We start from the raw sequence: 21,615 nt of genomic DNA on the forward strand, positions 1-21,615 counted from the left end.
TTTTTAAGATGTTTAATTGAAATCAAATTACAGTATTTCTTTCTCTTTTTTCTCCTTCCACCCCCTCCCAACTATCTCCTCTTGACCTCCTCTGATCCCCCCCAAGTTGAGAGTCTCTTTTTGACCTAATTATGTGCATATGAGTGTGTGTATGCAAATGTGTATAAATGCAATCCGACGAGTCTATTTTTGTTGGTGGTGTGTATATTTTTTCCGTACTGATCGATCACTCTGCATTGGACAGGTAATGAGGGGCCTGGGGGTGGATAATTCTCCTTCTCCCAGCAATCATTAACTGCCTGGAGTTCTTTGTCTAGGGGTGGGACCCCAGGAACCCTTCCTTCTCCCATGTTAATATGTCCACTGAGATTGCCATTGTTCTGGTTTGGTTTGTGTAGCAGTTTCTAGGAGCGATTGTTTCCCAGCAGACTTCCTTGTATTCTGGCTTTTCCCATCTTTCTGCCTCCATTTCCTTTATGTTCTCTGAAGCATAGATGCAGGAGCTGTGATATAGACGTATCTTTTGGAGCTGGACTCCCCAGGGTCCATTGATTTCAGTGGTCCCTTGTGTCCAGTATGGTTTTCTGTGATGCTGTAAAGAGGGGCTTCTGCGACGAGGGGTGGTAGCCATAGTTACCTGTGAGTCTAAGAATAAGGTTCAGAATGTAGTAAGGAATGAAGCTGGCTTAGCAAAGCAGCAGTAGTAGATTCTTTTCTAAGATTGTGTATCCACATATATGTACAAGATATAATACACACAGACTCCCTGTATCCTTGACGCAGTTTGCACCGATGAAAATACTAGAAAATCAAGCACAGTATCAGGATCGTCACACTGATAGTCAAGACACAGAGCATTTCCTTCCTCCCGAGGGTTTTAAGTGTTACCCTTTAGAGCCAAACTCTCTATCAATTTCAGTTCTGTCATTCTAGAATATCAAGAGTGTTTTAAAGGTACAATCACCAATATACTTTCACTCCATTCAATTATTTGAAGACACACCAAAGTTGTTATGTGTATGAACGGCATGTTCTCTCTTATTGATAAATAATATTTCATAGTAAGATGCACATAGATGTTAACTTTGTAATCATTCAGTATTTATTTATTTATTTTATTTTTGGTTTTTCGAGACAGGGTTTCTCTGTAGTTTTGGAGCCTGTCCTGGAACTAGCTCTTGTAGACCAGGCTGGCCTTGAACTTACAAAGATCTGCCTGCCTCTTCCTCCTGACTGCTGGGATTAAAGGCATGTGCCACCACTGCCTGGACTAATTTTGTCTTTAAAGCTAGTTTCCAGTCTGAGGGCATTATAAATATAGGCGGTATGAACACACATGTTTTTATGTGAACAGATGTTGACTTTGGTTTTCTGTCCTGCCAGATTCCCACAATCATTAAGACCCAAAGAAGTCACACAGAGGTCTACAATAATCACAAACTGATTGGCCCATTAGCTCAGGCTTCTTATTAACTCTTGTAACTTACATTAGCCCATTATTCTTATCTATGGTAGCCACATGGCTTGGTACCTTTTTCAGCGAGGCAGTCACTGAAAGTCTTCCTTCTTCTGTGCCTGTATTTTTCTGGGACAAAGGCTCAGTAATTACTTTAGTTACTTTTCCGTTCCTAAACCACCAGAAAAAAGGAAATTTTCAAAAGAAAGAGTTTGTTTGGGTTTGCGGTTCCAGGGGGCTAGGAGTCCATCAAGGCCGGGAAGCATGGCAGGAAGTAGCAGGCACTGTGGAAGGAACAGGAAGCTGAGTGCTCACATGTTCAAATGCAAGCACAATGCAGAGAGAGTGAACTGCATGCTGGGTGAGACCATAAACTCCCGAAGCCAGTCCCCAGTGGCGTACTTCCTCCAGCAAGACCTCCTAAGCTTTCCCAAACAGTGGACTGCCACACTGTAGGGGTTTGAAGGAGACTTGTCTTCTATAGGCTCCCATATTTGAGCACTAACTCCCCAGTAGGCTATGCTCATCAAGTTCAATTTATTACTTTTGCTTCAAGGGTAAGAATAATTTTCCCTGGACCTGGATCCTGAAGATATCCTCACACATTTTTCCCGATAGCTTTGTAGTTAATATAACATTTGTGATCCAGCTTAAGCTAATTTTTGTATAACAAAAATTTATAATGCTTTTTAGTATTTTATTCTGCATATAAGTGAGTGTTTAATTGCCTCAGTTCCAAACATTGAAAAGCATACCTTTTCTCCGGTGAATCGTCTTTGTGCCATTTTGAAAAATTGGTTTGGCATAAACATGTGGGCTCTCTATTGATAAATTCTCTGTTCTCCATTAGTCTAAGTTTCTTCCCACTACTATTGCATGGTACTGGTTACTCCAGCTATGGAAGTCTTGAAATTAGGTGGATTAGTTATTACACCTTTCTTATTCTATTTAAATACTGGTTTTATTCATTTTACTTTGGTTAACCTTCTATTTAAGTTTTAGGATAATCACGTCTATAGCTATAAAAATCTTTCAGAGCCTTTGATAAGAATTGTGTTAAGCCATATATCATTTTGGAGGCATCTGAGATCTTTACTACTTCTACTCTTTCATGGGTGTCACACGTTGTTCTTTTATATCTTGCTTGATTTCTTTACCACTTTTACTTAGTTTTCTATGCGAAAATTATGTTTTATCTTTCCTAGGAACTTCACTTTTCTAGGTGATAAGAATCATAAATCACATCATGTTTAAAATTTTGATATCCACGTAATGTTGCTGTGTAGGACATAATCGATATTTTTGCCTTTTGCAACTTGCTAGTTCTACTTTATTTTATTTGTAGATCTATTTGAATTTTCTATATAGATATTTATGTCATCTTGAAATAAGGACAGATTTTATTTTATCCTCTCTGGTCTGCACAACTTGCCTTTTCAGATTGTTCTCACTACAGCTACTGTGTTTAACACACTGATTGGTAACAATGGACATCCTTGCGCTTAATCTTAGCAGGAAACATATTTATTTATTTTATCAGTTATTATAATTTAGCTGAAAGGCTTTGTAGCTTTTTTTTGGAAATTGAAGACTTTCTGGATAGGTGTTCAATTTTATAAAATGCATTTTATGCTTTGACTGATAGGATCGTATAATTTTCTTCTTTATTCTGTTAATGTAGTGTGCCACATTGATTGATTTTCTAGTATTGAACTAGTTTGTGTTCCTGGAATAAAACTCATTTGGTCATAGTTTGAAATTTTTTTGTATACTACTAGATTCTATTTGCTAATATTCTGTTAAAGATTTTTACATCTATGTTTATGAGGAATAATGCTGCACAGATCTATTTTTTAAAGTGTTGTGTTTGTCTGGTTTTAATATCAGGATAATCTTAGTTTTGTAAAATAAATTGAGAAGACTTCTCTTATTCTTAAAGATAGTGACAGATTTCATTCCTGCGCAGACCACCAAAGAGACAACATGTAAGCTGTCACACTGAGAAAGGTACTGAGTCCATGTGGCTAATGTAGATAAGGATAATGGGGTAACAAAGGTTATAAGAGCTAATAAGTAGCCTGACCTAATGGGCCAATCAGCTTTATAACTTATAGAGATCTCTGTGTGGTTGATTTTCTCTGGGACTTGCTGGCTTGTTGGGGTACCGGGTGGGACAGATACCTCAACAAGCCGGCCTTCATGTTACACAGATTTAGCACTAATCACTCACACAATGACTGTTACACAACACACACACACACACACACACACACACACACACAAATCAAGAGCTAAGTTTTAGAGAGGATTTTATTTATTTATTTATTTATTTATTAAAGATTTATTTATTTATCATGTATACAGCATTCTGTCTGCATGGATGTATGCAGGTCAGAAGAGGGCACCAGATATCATTACAGATGGCTGTGAGCCACCATGTGGTTGCTGGGCATTGAACTCAGGACCTTTGGAAGAGCAGCCAGTGCTCTTAACCTCTGAGCCATCTCTCCAGCCCAAGAGAGGATTTTAGGAAGAGGAGCAATTAGGTACTGTTAGCGGGAGTGTAAATTAATACAAATTTTAGGGAAATGATCTGGAGGGTTTTTAAAGTTGTTAAAAACCATATTTGTACACACAGTGAAAGGACACGCAATCAGTATGAGAAGGACAAGACCCATTGTACCTGAAAACTAAACACTCATTGCTAACAATAATTAACAGTAGCTAAGATGTGAATGGACTCAACCTAATTGCCCAGAAGATGAATTGGTTGAAAATGTGACACACACACACACACACACACACACACACACACACACACACTCACAACACACATATATGTGCATGGAAACATACATATGTACACAAACCTATACACACATACGTATTCACACAATGGAATACAATTAAGCCTGAGAAGTTGAGGAAATCTTGTCATCTGTAGCAATGAAGATGAATCTGGAAATTATTATGTTAAGTAAACCAGGCACAGAGAGACAAATGCCATATAATCTCACTTATAAGTGGAATCCAAAAATGTCAAAATCCTTGAAGCTCAAACAGAGAATAGACCGGCTCCCTAGTTGTCTTTCTATGGCTGTGGTAAGGACCACGAACCAAAGCAACTAGGGGAGGAAGAGTACCTTTGGCCTGCTTATCCTGGTCACAGCCAATCACTGAGGGAAGTCAGGCAAGAATTCAAGAACATGGAGTCAGAAACCGAAACAGCAATCAGGGGAAATGTTGCTCACGGACCTGCTCTCCATTGCTTGCTCAGATTAAAATTTTATACAACCCAGGACCACCTTGCCCTCAGTGGGCTGGGCCTTCCTACATCTATCATTAATCAAAGAAACACCCTGCAGGTTAATCCCGAGAAGTGTTTTCTCAATTGATGTTTCCTCTTTCCAGATGACTCTACTCTTGCCAAATTAGCAAGAAAACCTTTATGACCAATTTGGGTCAAGCTGACAAAAAATCTAAGTAGCCATTACTAAGAGACTGGGGAAGGGAGGTCTGGGGAGATATTGTCAAATAATGCAAGGTTTCAATACAACTTGAAGGCTATATTTAATAAGATACTATATTCTGAAAAATCATTAAAGAGTAAGATTTCTAAATTTTTATGTATATGTGCATAGGTTTGTGTATGTGTGTGTATATATATGTTGTGTACACATGTGTATATGCATGGGTGTAATATTTTCAATAGATTATATTGTTACATTTAGCATACATATATGCAAAGCAATATGTATGTTGTTAGACTGACTTAACTTTTCTGCAGTAGATGCATATATCAAAATATCACACTGTTTCTGTTAAATATAGACACTTTTTTGAATTAAAAATAAAAGATTGAAAGATAGCTCAGCTGGAAAAGTGATTTCTGTAAAAGCATGAGGACCCAAGTTTAATCTGAAGAACACACTGATCAAAGCTAAGCCTAATGGCACACTTGCAATCCCTGCGTTGGGTAGAGAGAGACAAGCGCAGTTCTGGAGCTCACTGTCTAGTCAGCTCAGGCCGACCGGTGAGCCCCAGGTCAAATAGGCACCCTGTCCCCAAGAACAATCTGTATAGTGCTCGAGGACACGGACTATGGCTTCTACATGCACACACGTGTGTGTGCGCCTCATCCCACAAACATGTATAAGTACGTGTGTCCAAACACACATAATTGGAAAAATGATGAGCACCAATTCTTCTATAAGTGGTAGAGTTATCTAACGGGATGATCTTGAATAGAATTGGAGATTACTTTTTGGTTGGTGTTTTTATGTATTGATTTATTTTTCTTAAATTATTTTAAATTGCATTTGAAGGCATTTCCGGGAAATATTTGTGTCTGAAGCCTTGGCTAAGTTACCATCTGCACTAGCTGTCAGATTTCCCTGGCATAATCCCATTGCCTGCAATGGTGTTTATCAAAACTAAAAATCTAGCACATTGAATTCGCCAATACACACCCAGTGGTCTCTGTCAACTATTTCATCAGCTAGGAAAAGCCCAAAGGCAAATGCTGAATATATAGTACAAATCAACATTCTTCATGGAAGAAGACAGCTTGAGACTAATTTTCTATAACATATTACCTGCTCATCAGTTCTTCAATTTACTGTAGTTATTTTAAAGATAAGATTATGCTCCACAACTCACGGTTTCTCAACTTAAAAAAAAAAACAACAAACAAAAACCTAAGTTCTAAAGTTGTAAACAAGTACATACATAGAATTTCTTGCCTGTGCATCTTATAACAATGGGCACAGCGAGACAGGACAAATGCTCCCTGAAGTCATTCCTGGTCACTTGGGTTTTGCTGACATGGCTAGTGGCCCTCTACAGGTGTGGGAAATGACAGGGTAAAACAGCAAATGTCTGACAAGCTCTGCCTGCGCTCTGTGAGCTTCAGTCCACTTCAGGCATGACATCATTCAGCGCCTGCTTGCCAGGGAAAATGCTCTCTACAAACTGTAAAGCACACGTGTGTGGCGCAGGAGGGCCATCTGACGAGTCCCCTCCTGTCACTGACATTTTGGGGACCCAAGTTTGTACAATAAAAGTTTCCAAACTCTTTTCAAAGCTCCAGTCTTCCCTGTGACAGACTTTCACTCTGCAGTCCCCTTCACCCATGGCACGGCCCTTGATGCATCTTTCAGAGGTTCAGCATCCGTGAAGTTTTCTGCTCGTGCTTTGCCCCAGGTTGTTTTTTTTTTTTTGCTCTTATTCTAGAGTTCTAGAGAAAGTGGAGATCATCAATTGAGGACGGCTTCCCTGTACCCAAGCCTGCATGTGTCCATCGAAGCTGAAGCTGGATCAGCATTTTCATTCCTCCACCATCCTTTCCCAGGTCCTCTCCCTTTCTCCAACCCATCTTCTCCAGCATCGTCTGGCCTTTGTTGCTGTCTGTAATTTCAGAGTGAACAAATGCAGGGGAATCATCTCTTTGGAAAGTCCCTTTGCTTCCAACCTGCTCCCTGTGTTTTCCAGCTCTGTCTTTATATTTTGGATTCTTCGACGCTTTTTCATCTTCGTAGTCTGTATTCTGCACACCATACTTAACTCGCATTTTCTTTAGTGCTTTTCTTCTCTCCAACTCCTTTTCCTCTTGACTTATGGTTGGTGTTTTTAAATTAAAAAAAATCTATTTCCCTTGTGACAAGAGGATTATTTAGTTTATCTCATGTTATATGTACATAATTTTTGAAGCACGGGTACATTTTATCTAAGTTGTCAAGTTTCTGAGTGTAAAACTTTTCAGAATAGTCTCTTATCCTTTTGGTAGCTACAGTCTTAAGGGATAGCCCCTGTCTCACTCCTGATATTAATTTGGTCTTTTTCTCTGTAGTTGATTGGAGATGGCCAGTTCTGTCCATCCGTTTTTCAAAAAGCCTGCATTTCCACCGCTTTCTGCCCGTTTCATCTTTCCTTCTTCTGGCTGATTTGCTCTTTTTTTCTTTTCTTTCTTTTTTTTTTAAAAAACATTTATTTATTAAGTATACAATATTCTGTCTGCATGTATGCCTGAAGGCCAGAAGAGGGCACCATACCTCATTACAGATGGTTGTGAGCCACCATGTGGTTGCTGGAATTGAACTCAGGACCTTTGGAAGAGCAGGCAGTGCTTTTAACCTCTGAGCCATCTCTCCAGCCCCATGATTTGCTCTTTTCTTTCTGAGTTTGTAACATAGTTAATTATGTTGTTCATTTGAAACTTTTCATCTTTTCATATGTATGTAGTAAGTGATACACATTTCCTGGCATGCACGGCCTCACTTACATCCTAGGTGCTTTGTTTTCATTCAGTTGTGTGTCTGTGTGCTTGGTTAAAGCTTTCTGGGATTTCCTGGTGGATTATTTCCAAGTGTGTGGTTTAGTGTGCAAGTATTTAAAAATTTCCCTTTATCTGTTACTGATTGCTACTTTGATTCCACATGGACAAAGAACACTCACTGTGATTCAGTTACTTTGAATTTGTTGAGGTTTTCTTTATGGTTCCAGGACACCACGAGGTTAACCAATGAAAGCAACAGAAATACAGAAGACCCACCTTTAGAATCTTCCCGGTAAGCCATGACCGTGTGGTGATATACAGATTATCAGAAATGGGTTGATTAATATGTGAGAGTTAGCCAATAAGAGGCGAGAACTAATGGGCCAGGCAGTGTTTGAAAGAATACAGTTTCTGTGTAATTATTTTGGATAAAGCTAGCCGGGAGCCAGGTGGTGGGACACAGCCCACTGCTCCATTTTACAACAGCGTAGGAGTGGCTCAGTGGTTAAGAGCACTTGCTATACTGCAAGAGGATCTGAGTTATAATAAAAAGTCAGGCATAGCTCTAACTGCAACTCCATCTTTGTGGATGACAGAAACAAGAGGATCATTGGGGCTTGATGGCCACCAGCCTAACTCCGATTTCACTGAGAGACCCTGTCTCAAAGGAATAGTGTGGAGAATGACAAAAAACAACACCCTCCTTGGGCTTTCATATATGTGCATGGGTGCACATATATGCAAACAGCATATGTGTGTGCACATGTGCGTGTTTGCACACACATGCACAACCAACCAATCAATCAATCAATCAACCAGAAACACCACAATCATTTCTAAAGATTGATAAAAGTAAGGCAGAAGGAAAATATACAAACAGTCGTAGAGGAAAACTTTAACATGCTTTTGTTAATAACTGAACAGTGATAAACTATAAAGCAATATGTGTATAATAAAATAAAAACCATGGAAAACCTAGACAAACTCTATTCATGTAGAGAATCTTGTAAGCAACAATAATGGAAACAAACCTTATTTTGAAGCGCTGATAGAAAATTTGCCAGAATTGAATGCTAAGACAAAAATCACATCTTAACTGATTTCAAAGTGTTCATCTCCTACAACTACAAGGAATTTAAGATGAAAGTGAGGTGGTCTGAAAGAAAATGGCCCCGAAAAGGAGCGGCAGTTTTAGAGGTGTGGCCTTGTTGTAGGAAGTGTGTCACCGTGGGGGTGGACTTTAAGCTCTCCTATGCTCAAACTTCTCAGTGTGACAGTCAGTCAACTTCCTGTTGCTTACAAGATGTAGGATGCTCAGCTATTCCTCCAGCCCCACATCTGCCTGCAGGCCACCATGTTTTCCATCATGATGATAATGGACTAAACCTCTGACACTGTAAATGAGACCCCTCAACTAAGTGTTTGCCTTGTAAGAGTTGCTGTGGTCATACTGTCTCTTCACAGCAATAAAAACACAAACTAGAGAGAAAGCAACTGTAAAACACTAGAAAATTCTTTGATGCTTTGGAATTGAGCAGTATGCTATTAAATAATCCTTCTGTCAAATCACAAACTATTTTTAATGCTAATGTAAATGTTGTTAGCCAAAAGTTTAGGGGAATAGAGATAAACTCTGTTTAGAAATAAGTTTATAGGCTTAAATGCAAGTCTTAGATAAGAATGAAAATGAGCAATACGTATCTCTATATATTTATATAATCAAATCTATACACCCATCTCAAGACTGGAAAAATAATGGGAAATTAAGCTCAAATTAGTAGTGAAATCATAAAGATAAAAGAGATCAGTGAAAAAGGACTCAGATCTGGCCTTGTAGGATGTTTGCTATCTTTAGATATATTTATTCCTGAGAAGGCTTTTGTTTATTCTCAGAGAGAAATGGTCAAGTTTGAGTGCAGCAGACTGATCTAGTAGAGGAGCCCTGGCCTAAACATCAGCACGTTTGGGTCCTAGTCAGAACCACACAACTTCCCCATGCTCCAGTTGCAGCTTTTCATCAAAAAGGGCTGTGCTGTCTTACATACTTCAGAGGGTTTTGGATCCCAGAGTGAATCCGAAGTCCTTGTGTAGACTAAGACCTAGGACCCTGCTTTGACCCCATACTGACAAGATGTTAGTAGCTCCCATGTTTAGTCTTTAAAATAAGATTTTATTCCTTCCAGTTTTCTATGTCAAGAGATGATATATCATTATCCATCTTTCACAAATAAGGCATATGGGATAGCATTCCATGTCATGCGGCTTAGAGCGTGTTGCTCAGGAAGAGAACTGGACATGGGCCAGCTGTCTTGTCTGTTTGCTCTCTCTTCCTCTCCTCTGTTTACACATTGATTCAACTATCACATAAAATACTTCATGTAACTCTGCTGATCATTGGAACACAAAGATGAGGGAGACAAGACAGATTTGATTGTGACAATCCCACACAGCAATTGTGTGAATGGCTTGCAGTAAGAATGAAAACTCACCCCTGCAGATTATTGTGGCCAAACATGGACAGGCAATTATAACTCGCACCACAAAGGACATCAACAAAGAATCTCTATTTCAGTTGAACTGATGCTTTTGTTTATCCAGAGAGGCGGGAGGATGAGGGTTGGACTCCAGGTATGAATAGCATCCTATAGACTGTTGCTTTGATTGCTTTTTTTGTAGTAGGTTTCATGCAATAAGCACACCCTCTCATCATTCTGTAGCATCAGTGTGCTATCATAGATATCACATACTTATCTACATTATTCCCTGGAGCACAGATGTGATATTTTCACTCCTGGTTTATCTAGGAAGAATGTGAAGCCTAGGAGAAGACCTGCCATTTTCATGAACTCACCCAGTTATTGACAAAGCAAGGACAGGAACATATTCAGTCTCTTAGTTCTATCTTAGAGGTGTTTGCCTCCTCACCCCCTCAACTGCTCTTGCAATTGTGGTCAGAGAAGAAAATACCAATGATGTTTTTTTGCCCCTGATATGTTTGGGTAGTGGGCTGGATTTCTAGGCAGTCAAATATTGGCTAAAATAATGTAATGATTGAACCTTTCCTGTGGGCTGTGTTCTTTTAATGATTACCCATTATCTCGTTTATTCTTAACTAAGCCTGTGAAATTGGAAGTGCTACCGCCCCTCCCATTTCATAGAAGGAAAAACTGAGGATTAGATCTAGTATTTTGATCATATTGGCAGTAAGTTGTGAAGCTGGAATTATAATGGAGGTATTCCTGACTATGTATTTAATTATCACTCAATGTGGTCAGCATATTGCAAGTCTTGTTATTTAGAAGCACTGGTGTTCATTGTGATATCCATATCGAAGCTTGTGGCAAAAGGAGAAGACAGAAACGGTACCTTGGACAGCTGCACGGTGGGCAAATTAAATGAACTGTTCATCCTAGCTTTCGGTCTGAGGAACCAGAAGAGTGCTGCTCCTTAGCTTGGACCCTTCTCATGAGCCCCTGTATATTCACACAACTGTACTGTTTACACCTTGTGACAAACTGCGTCTGAGCACTTTGAAGGCTTTCCTTGACCTAAAAAGTGACCATCTACATGGCATCGACATGGTAACATTTCTGAACTTTAGTTTTCAAATGTGGCTCTTTCCCTGTCTTAACATTCCAGTTTCTTCTTAGTTCTTTAAGGTTAGCCAGTGTGCGCCTTGTGTAAAAACTGAGATGACGCAGAAAAGACACACGTGATCAGCCACAAAGACCCCTGCATATTGTTTTAACCACATTATTTTAGCATAGAGAAGTTATTAAAGGTGTAGAATGATGTGGGAGTCCCTCTGTGTGCTGTGATTACCATTAATGAATAAAGAAACTGCTTTGGACCTATAGCAAGGCGGAATTTAGATAGGCAGGGAAAGCTAGGCTGAATGCTGGGAGAAAGAAGGGCGGAGTCAGAGAGAAGTGATGGAGCTTCCAGAGACAGACGTGCTGAAACTTTGCTGGTAGGCCACAACCTCATGGTGATATACAGATTAATAGAAATAGAAATAGAAATAGCCAATAAGAAGCTAGAGCTAATGGGCCAAGCAGTGATTTAATTAATACAGTTTCTTTGTAGATATTTAGGGTCTAAGCTAGCTAGGCAGCCGGGAACCAACAAGAGGCCCTCCTCCAGCAGTAGAACTCACCAGAAATGTTTTCAGGTGCTGTATAAGTCAGGTGATAGCCAACTTCTGTCATTTAAGGGCATCTGTGCTCAACTTCTGAGCACATCTTATATGTGCACATTCCAGCACAATGCCAATGCAGATAATTAATGGGAAGAAATAGCATGTTGTAATAGGAATGAATAAAGAATATTTGGCAATATATCTTCTCTATAAAATGAAGACTTGTCACTCAGAGACCAAAACCTACTTAGTGCATTAAATAATTATTATGATTTCAGCTTTATGATGCGTAGCTGCCGATGCCTTGCGAATAGCCTACACAGAGGCGCAAAGACCGGTCACATTTCCCGGCTTGTTTTCATCTGAGGCGGGTGTTCTTCAAAGTTTCTGAAATGGATCGGGCTCTAGAACTAATTGCATGATGAGAAGAAACAGGAGTGGAGGTAACTCTGGGAAAGCAAGCCACTTGGCTGCAGCAGGGACAAGACCCTGGTGCAGAACAGGGGAGGGTGTGAACAAGGGAAACAGTTAGCTCTGTTCAGCTCAAAGGTGGTCATGATTTAAGTCCTCCTAAAGATGAGATTCGGTGGGATAGATTACGCTGATGGAGTTTCCAAACCATTCTTGTTTCGAGACATACTGGCATTTCTGAGTAGTTTTTGTATTTCCATCAATTAATATCCTCATCGTACATGTGCCAACACTGAAGGGGATCAGCGACACAGAAGCCCTGATTCGTGGGATCATTGTGAGGAGGAAGACAGACTTTTTTTTCTAAGCATGCAGCTATTTGGCTACATTCGGGTTCCACTTAACAATATTGCCCAGATTTAAGATAATCCTTAAAGGATTTCTATTCCATTAAAAAGTTTTAGTGTAGGATAGATGCAATCCCAATTCCTCTTTTAATAAGGTACAGATGGATCTGGGGGCACACACACCAGCAGTCTGAGATACTGGGTACTTAGAAGTAGGTTTTGGTGGGGACCCATTCAGGCAGAGGGATGCATTTGAAACCTCAGGATGACACTTCTGGTGACTTTGAGGGAAGGCAGATCTCTCTCTCTCTCTCTCTCTCTCTCTCTCTCTCTCTCTCTCTCTCTCTCCTTTTTCAGTCTGATGCAAAACAAAAGCTCAGTGTCACTTTTAACGGACACAACAGAAGCAGTTGAACTTTCCGGCCGCCACAAGGGGTGAGGACACAGTATTATGCACTAGTCTGCTGCCCTGTAAGTGAGGGAGAACACTATAGCATTTGACCAACGGCAAACAATCACTAGTTGCTTTGAAGTTAAGTGAAATGGGAGAGAAAGCTCCTGTTTTTGTCAAGGAGATGCGGTTAAAGCTCTGAAAAAAATGTATCATGTTACGTACCAGATGTGTTATGTTGTAATCATAACTGCACTTTTGGTTACCTGTTAGAGTTCCCAAGGTGCGTTTGCAAGTATCTTATTTCTATTGGACATAGGTTTAGTGTGTACTATGCAGAGAATCCGTGTTACAAGACCTCATTTAATGGTTCTCAGTAACCCAGGAGATAGGCCTTGAAAGAGAAAGTTCTGAGTGTGGTCAGAAGACGCTTTTTAAGTTGATTAGGAAAAAAATTTTAAAAAATAGGTTAGGAAGGGCTGGAGAGATGGCTCAGAGGTTAAGAGCACTGACTGCTCTTCCAGAGGTCCTGAGTTCAATTCCCAGCAATGACATGGTGGCTCACAACCATCTGTAATGAGATCTGGTACCTGTTCTGGCCTGCAGGCATACATGGAAGCTGAACACCGTGTACATAATAAATAAACCTTTAAAAAAATAGGTTAGGAAGCAGTCTGATGGGAGCTGAAGGACTTATCAAGAGTCACATGTCCTCAGTGATATTCTCTTAACCATTTCTCATGGGCCAGTCTCCAGGGGTGAAACCAAGGCATTAACTTTCTGCTGCTGAAATGCCCTTCACTTCCTCTTTATTGGCCAGCTGTGTTAGAAGAAGCAAGCTGCATCGAACGTTTCATTGACCAAGTTGTAGTATAGTCTCATCAGTGCCGAGCAAGGCATGCGGGGTTGTCCGTCTTGATTTCTGAGATAGTTATTACCTCTGGTGAAATGGAGATGAAGCCAAGACAGAAGGCTCCACAGATATCTGCTTTTGTCCATTTGTCTAGCGACATGTGGCTGCTGTGCACACGTGGTCCTCCTAATTTATGGGCTCAGAAATAAATGTCTAGGCAAGCGATTCATCGGAAAGTTTATAGTCTTTTCAGGATGGGTATCTGGAATGTGATGGGGAGGAAAGGAGCGGGTTGGTTGAGAAAATTCTTTGTATTTCTGTAGCAGGGCAGTCTCTGCTGGTTCTGCAGGGAGCTAGGGTGCTCTTTCAGAGATGTCCCATACCAAAGCATGAAGACCTGAGGGTTGTTCTGTCTCCACAGAAACCAATCCCTGGTCATATGCATCTCCCTGGGAGAGTTTATCACAAGAAAGCTTAGAGATGAAGGGCACTCATCTTGGATCAACAGCACCTAGAATTCTTATCAGCTCGGGGCCATGAGCGTTATTATGAGGAGGGACCCTCGGTGGAACACTTTAGTGGTATTCAAACTTCCTTGTTGTTTATCATGAAATCCCCTATGAGAATACTTACTATTGAGTTTGAGTTGGTCTTAGATCACACATCTTTGATCTAATGGGCACACTGTAACTGCTGTTGCTACACTGATCTCAGGGTTTGCCAGCTGACTTCAAGGGACATTATTGCCTTTCTTCACTACACAGTGAGGTCACTAAACCTGACTAGTCTCTGTACTGGTCTAGGTGGTTTGGCTTCTGGAGTCAACCAAGCCCCTAGCCTAGGTTCTGAGCCCAAGATGCCTATGTCCATCTCAGGCTATGGTTGCTGTTCTTGTCCACCTGACATTCAATAGTGAGCATGGGAGCATCAAGAGGTCCTCAGTAGAGCACCTGACAGAGGGCAGCTAGTTTCTGTCAGTGTTGAATAACAACAGAAACAAAGTCCCTCCTGCCAACCAGGACCAAATTACCCTTACCAGATCGACTGATTTCCTTCTTGCTTGTTGGTGTCTTAGCATGAAGTCCCCAAGGTTCTTTGACAGCAGTAGAGTGTCAACGCTTAGAGTGTAAAGGGATCCTGACTGTGTCTAACATTGCAAACTGTGTCCTTTGCAATTAGGCTCCCGGGAGTCTGAACTCTTGAGTATGGTAGACAGAACCATGTCCCACTTCACCCTGGCTACTCTCTAGTTTCCTTTAAGCCCCCTCCCATCGTTCTTCCTGCATGGTGTTTGCTGAGCTTCAATCACCCTTTTGACATTTCTGAGATTTTGTTTATCTCTGTCTCTTCCATTCAGTATTGTTGGGTGAGTTCACATCTCTTCCCTTTCCCTTCTCCTTGTCATTTATGTGAAACAGGCAGGGCCATAGTTAGCTCAGGATGGACCTCAGCTTTCTTCATCTTCTTGCTTTTTATATTACAGTAGGGAGTTTGGTTTCTAGAGAACAGCTGTTACAGTACCCTGAGAATGTAGACGACTGTCTCAATTAATATTTGTCAAATAATTACTATTCAGTAAATAAACAAAAAAGTCCCCATGTAGAGAATCCTCAGTGTGATTTCAGAGATATCTTGTTACTTCTCAATTCCATCATATGTACAGTGAGTGTTTAAAAATAAAGTCCCTTCCACTAAGAAGGATACATGAGTCTATGGAGTATGAGGCAATACCTTTGCTGTCACTCAAATCTTTGTGTGACATCTTTTAACTCTCATAAAGGATCCCAGTGTTTTATTTTAGACAATAGATGAAGACTGCTCCTCTCCCCCTCCTTTTTTCTTCTTTGTTTATTGTCTTGTCTTCTCTCACTATATGCAAGCCCCAAGATCTCCATGTGTCATTCATACCATAGCTTTCTGTCACATAATACATCCTCTATAAACATTTGTTCAATAAGTAAATGAGGTATTTTCAATTGGCTAAATCCAACCATTGCTGGACTGTTGGTAAGCTAGATATTCTGCCAGTAGGTAGACTCAGACACAACTTGGCTTGGCTAAACAGTGTGAAGTATTACAGGCTCTTCAGTCTAGTGGTTGCCTTTGCAATGTTGTCCATGCTCCTGTGTCAGTGTATTGGCTTCTCGTAGCCCCAGGTCCAAGCTAGCCCCAGCCTGGTGCAATGACTTGAGGGCTCACTCAAATGCGGATGCTATCTGGACCAGTCTTCTCTTCCTTTCAAAGCAAATATAGATTATCAACGCAGCCAGCTCAGTTGATTCCTTTTCATCTCACAATGGCTGGCTCCTGGGTTACATTATCTCTCAACAGATTGTTGGCTTAGTGATATAGTCATTTATTTCATCTGTATTTTAAAAGAAAAATATCCACCGAGTAAGCTTCAGATCATGCTTCCTGAGGTCGTGGAAGGAACACAGTGCTGCTGATGGCCACGTGTTTGAGGCCCAGGGGTGTTGGAATTTAGTATCGCTTTCGGGTTACACGCTTTGGGTAGGGCAGTCTCCTGAAACAACTGGGAATTCTAGCATTGAAAGAGTAAATCTGAGCCAAATTGCATCAGCTGAGAGTGGGTAGAAATGGTGGGCATGTATGAGAGATTGTGTCAGGACAATGATCTTATTCAGCCTCTTCATACAACAAAGAAGAAAACCAGTGCTCATTGGTTCAAATACACACCAGAGAATAGACTGAGATAGTGTTTGAATATAGACCTGGTTGACCAAACATCGGGGCTTTCTCACTCAACCAGCCAGTGCCCAGAGTGTCTGAGACTTGATAGAAACTTCTGAAATGCATACTGCGTGAATGGACAAACTACTATCAACTAAGCCTTTCTCTGTGCCCTTCACGTTTGGGTGTTTTCTTTCTACTCTACCTCAGAACTGTAGGCTACTCATGCCGCTCCCTGAATTTGATGCTTTCTCATGGATTTGCCCTTCTCTCCTCGTGGCTCCTGTTTCATTTGCACACTCAGCTTTCTACCCATCCAGATCTTCTGGTCTTTCTTCTTCCCTTTTCTTGACTCCGCACTTGCTTGGAAGCTCATGAGACAACATGTGTCTCAGTACTTACAGTGGTCATCTTGCACTTACCCAGGACTTTCTGGGAGAGCTGCTTTAACCCAGAGTTCTGCCTCTGAAGGTCATTGCTGCAAGGACAATTGCAAATAACTAGATGAGCTAGATTTCTGGTGGGAAGGAATTTTAATGTCTTTCCAATCACCGTAGGCTCTCGGCTGTTCCTTCTAATTATACAGTGTGCTGTGGAGCTGAGAGTGAGAATTACGCACAGGAAGAGTGTGTGTCTGGGAAAGGGAATGGGGAAATTAGGGTATTACAGCCATGCTAAAGCGTGAGCTTTATTCTTGCTGCTACCGAACATTGAACAGGGATAACAGTGTGCACACAGTGCCGTAGGTTTCTGTCCGTCATGGCAAGGGTGTGTGGCAGGGCAGTTCACACTATGGTAGATAGAAGTGGAGCAAGATGGTAGCCAAAAGGAGCCTTGGAAGAACAGAGCCTCCAGGAATATGTCCAGTTAAGCCCGGTGTCCACAGATCCACCACCTTGCCACTATCCTTTCCAAATTTGTAACCATCATGATCAAAACATTTACTGAGTCAGAGCCCTCTTGACCCACCCCCTCTCTTTTTTCTTTCTGGAAATAGTCTCACAGATGTACCCAGAAATGTGCCCCGTGAGCTCCTTGGTGCCTCCCAATCTGATTAAGTTGCCAATCGAGATTGACAGTTGTGGGAAGAAGCCACCCGAGGACAAGGACTCAAGTGCTGATGCTTGACGTGACCAGGAAACCATCTCCTCTGGATAACTTCTATTGATGAAAAGAATTTAATGGGTAGAATAGAGATTTTGTCTTCCTATCCTTTAAACAGCATGTGCCCCTGACCCTCTAGGGTTCAGGGATCATTGCAGAAGAGGGGGCAGAAGGAAGGCAAGAGCAGGAAGGTAAGGGAGAGGAATTTAGAACACTGCATTCTGTATGCGGAACAATGAATGCAGTCAGGATCTCACAGTAGCTGTGGCTGGCTGCACTGAACTCGCACAAGCATTGGCCTATTAGCAATCAATCATGGACTGAGGAGGAGCGTATGGGGGCCTACCCCTCCCTGCTGAAGTATTGGCTACTGGTAGATTCTGGGGGAGGGGCAGCCATTGTCATCAGTTGTGAACCCATTGAGGAGCTCATCACAGTCATGCTACTGAACCTGGTTAAATTAGTAGATCTCAGAAACAAAACAAAATAAAGCAGAAAACTTACAACAGTGAGTCATGATGCTGGAAAGGGATGGGGGTAATAGGAGTGAGAGGAAGCTAGAGAACATGGGGAGTTACAATAACAACAATATGCTTTATGAATGTATGAAATTGTCAAAGAATAAACTCAATAAAATCTATTAAAAACTACACAACAAAAATGTCTTTACAAATAACACCTACTATATCTTGTGTATATTTCACTGTAAGCAAGGAGGTATATCCCCGTAAGTCGAGAGCACTTCACCCTGGCTTCCTTCCCTGGCCCCCCTCTCTTTCTTTCCCTTCCATCCTCCCCATCCCTCTCCCTTCCTTTCTTCCTCTCCATTTCTTTCTCTTTCTTTGTATGATATATATATACAAGGATGTGAATGTGTATGCAGAGGCCAGCTTTCAAAGTTGTGTGTCTTTCTCAAATAACCATTTATTTATTTTGGGGAGAACTACTTAGCATTGAACCTAGGGCCTCAGGCACGCTAGTCAAGCACTCTTACTGAGCTACAGCTCAGGTTTTCTGGAAATCTGCGTTTTCTAGACAGGGTCTCTCACTGTATCTGGAGTACCTGGAGTTTACTGAGTCAACTAGGCTGGCTGGCCAGCAAGCCATCTCAAAGGGTCTGCCAGTCTCTGCCTCCCCAGTGTTGGAGTTATAGGCATGTGCTCCTGTGCCTGGCTTTTTATGTGGGGATCCAAACTCAGGTCCTTATAATTTTTAACAAGCATTTTGCAACCGAAGCTACCACTTCATCTCCCTTCTAGCCTTTTACAGTGTTGCCTTGTAGATCTGAGACAGAGACTGAGCCCTGGAAACTGGCTATGCCTGTGTATTCTTTGTGTGATATTTCCTGGGGTATCATCCCAAGAATTTCATTCTCATCCATTTGATGGCTTCTGGGCCAGTAAGGCTGGCAGCTGTCTTCATGGGAATGCTCACCCCAGGTCTCTGGCTCTCAGGACAGAGCCAGTCTTCTGTTCGTGTTGGAAATGGCGTAATAACCTGGTGCTTTGTACTTGACCTGAAGAGGGCTAACTGCTTTGCATCTCTGGCTTGCAGAGCCTAGTACAAAAGGTAGCATGGAATTAAAGTTGTCACAGCAGTCTTTGCTAGCCAATGGCTCTCTGTTCCTGGCTCTCAGACACACAAGGAGGGTAAGAACCACAAATGTGAATCCTAGTTTTCAGTTGGGTGGTGAAGCCTAGCACTCTGCTCTGGGCCTGAGATCTTTATTTGGAGTTTCTGTCATGACTTTAAGTACCACTGAGAAAGTCTCCTGCTCCTGTTCCTCCTCTCTCTCTCCCCTCCTCCTTCTCCTTTCTTCTTCTCTCCCATCTCCATATGCATGTCCACATACACACATGTCCATGATGAGGTAGAAATTATGGTAGACATTAGGACAGCAGGGATGCCAGAAGTTTAGATTTCATTTGTAATTGACAAAGAAAGAGGAGCGGCCTGTAGGTTTTTGCAGAGTCCTCATGTACCGTCGCTGTATACATCACTGTAATAATCACCAGATTTGATTAGCCATTGAACATGGAGCCCAGCTTCCCAGTGCTCTGGACACGGCATAGGCTGTCAGTAGCTACAGGATTCCCACCATGTGGATAGCCCTAGGGCTGGTTCTCTGCACGACGCATCACTTAAGCCGCCTGTGAAGTTGAGACAGACTAGAGGAGAAAGTCAGCAATCAACGTGACCACAGTAATTGTTCTACTGTTGACCGAGTGCTCCCTGTGCAATTTGTATGTGCTCTCCACCCCCACCAGGCCACACTCTTGCACAGAAGGCATTGTCAGAGATTCTGGAACCAGCATGTGCCAGAACGGAAACTGGAATCTAGCCATTTTTACACCGGAACTCCTCCTAGGACTAGGGACAGGAACGCAGAAGGCAGGGAGAGCAATTGCGTTGTCTTTCCTGTGAGTGCAGTCAAGTCTAGAACTCCCTCGAGCTTGCAAAGACCTAGTGTGATCACTAATCTAGGCAGACATCCTGGAGGAAGTGACTTTCTGGGAAAAATAGCGTAAGCAGCGGAGAATGTAAGTTTGTGGGGAAACGGATTTGTCTTGACTGAATTCTGTGGTGCTTAGGTAGCAAACAAAGGAAACAAAAGCTGTGCTTCTTTGCACAGACTTTTCCTTCTGCAAGGAGCAAATCAAACTATAAGGAAGCTAGAGGGTGCCTGCCCATCAGGGTGTCTTTCTGCTGTGCTGAGGCAGGAGAGTCAGCTTCCTTATTCATCTTCTCTCCTCTCGGGCTGGAGCTCAAATGCTGCCTTCTGTGGTTTTCACTTAACAAATGTTAATGAGATAGCATTGTAATCACCGGATTTTATAAATATCTTATCCGCAAATTGGACCACAAAACCCCAATGAGCCAGCTGAGCATATTACATGAGCCGATAGTTTCGCCACAGTCTTAACCAAAGGATGTAAAATGTGTTCTTGCTTTGCAGCCCTTTGGGCCCCTGGGTGTTAGATGCTGAAGACTGCTGTTCGCCTGCCCCCAACTCAAGTGGCTTGCTGGGTGTGTGAGCCTTTCACACAGTCCTGGGTGATGTAAGGGATTTAGGCTTGATCAATTATACCCTTTTCAAGTTAACACTAGAAAAATGAGAAATTGATTTTTTTTGACGAAACAATATTTTAGAAATTCGGGATATAAAAATGGGATTTGACCTCTCTTATCAAGGCAGCTATCATCGTGATGATTAGAGCCTGCAATTATGCCATATTTTGTATGTCACAACCTAATGCAGTGAGCTTGTCAGATTTGCTCAGGGAGAGGATGCTCTGCCCTCTGTGTGATATCGCCTCCAGCTGTGGCTGCTTTGTAGGATGGGGGTGCAGGGGACGGAGGATCTATCTTGTTCTGCAAATCTGCTAGAGTGAGCATCCTCAGACCCGGGTTTCTCATTCCAGCAATTCTGCTTCACCTCAAAAGAGCTCTACTAGGCAAAGGCTATATTGAAGACTTTTCCTGGACTTTTAGGCCTTAAACTGGTTATTGCATGATTAGAACCACACTATCACTAAATGATCTGATTTCACAGTAAACGAAGAGCCGTTGCTTATCGTCTGAACTGATGGGTTAAATAGCAGCACTTTAAAGATGAATTCAGGCCTTCACCATTTCTGTGTCCTCGACAACTCAAACATTTCTTGGGCTTAATTTTTAATAAACTCAGTCTTGGAAAGACAAACATCACATTTTTTTTCTTTCATTTGTAGGTCTAGACATTATAGACGCATAGAATCCTCTGTAGACATGCGTGTCCTCTATTGATGACACAAGAGTAGATGTGAAATTTTGTGAAGAGCAAAAGGGACTAATGGGAGGGAAAGAGAATGCATGACGGAATAGTGTGCTCCAGTACATTATATGCTCATGGGACATTGACCTTAAGTTACCCTGTATGACCTGTATGACCCTGAAAGTGGCTTTTAATT

At 41.6% G+C, this 21,615-nt stretch overlaps 2 long non-coding RNA genes across 2 annotated transcripts in view; both read left to right on the forward strand.

Moving 5' to 3' along the window:
* Window positions 1-21,615, forward strand: part of LOC146891704 (uncharacterized) — a 62,764-nt gene that overhangs the window by 11,646 nt on the left and 29,503 nt on the right. The gene's annotated exons all lie outside the window — the stretch shown is intronic.
* LOC148119976 (uncharacterized) lies at window positions 6,688-18,307 on the forward strand. Its single transcript, XR_015734766.1, has 4 exons — window positions 6,688-6,806; window positions 7,958-8,022; window positions 12,147-12,311; window positions 17,559-18,307. It is a non-coding gene; the product is annotated as an uncharacterized LOC148119976 (long non-coding RNA).

This window comes from Myodes glareolus, chromosome 13 (assembly GCF_982192425.1).
Source record: "Myodes glareolus chromosome 13, mMyoGla1.1, whole genome shotgun sequence".
Taxonomy (NCBI): domain Eukaryota; kingdom Metazoa; phylum Chordata; class Mammalia; order Rodentia; family Cricetidae; genus Myodes; species Myodes glareolus.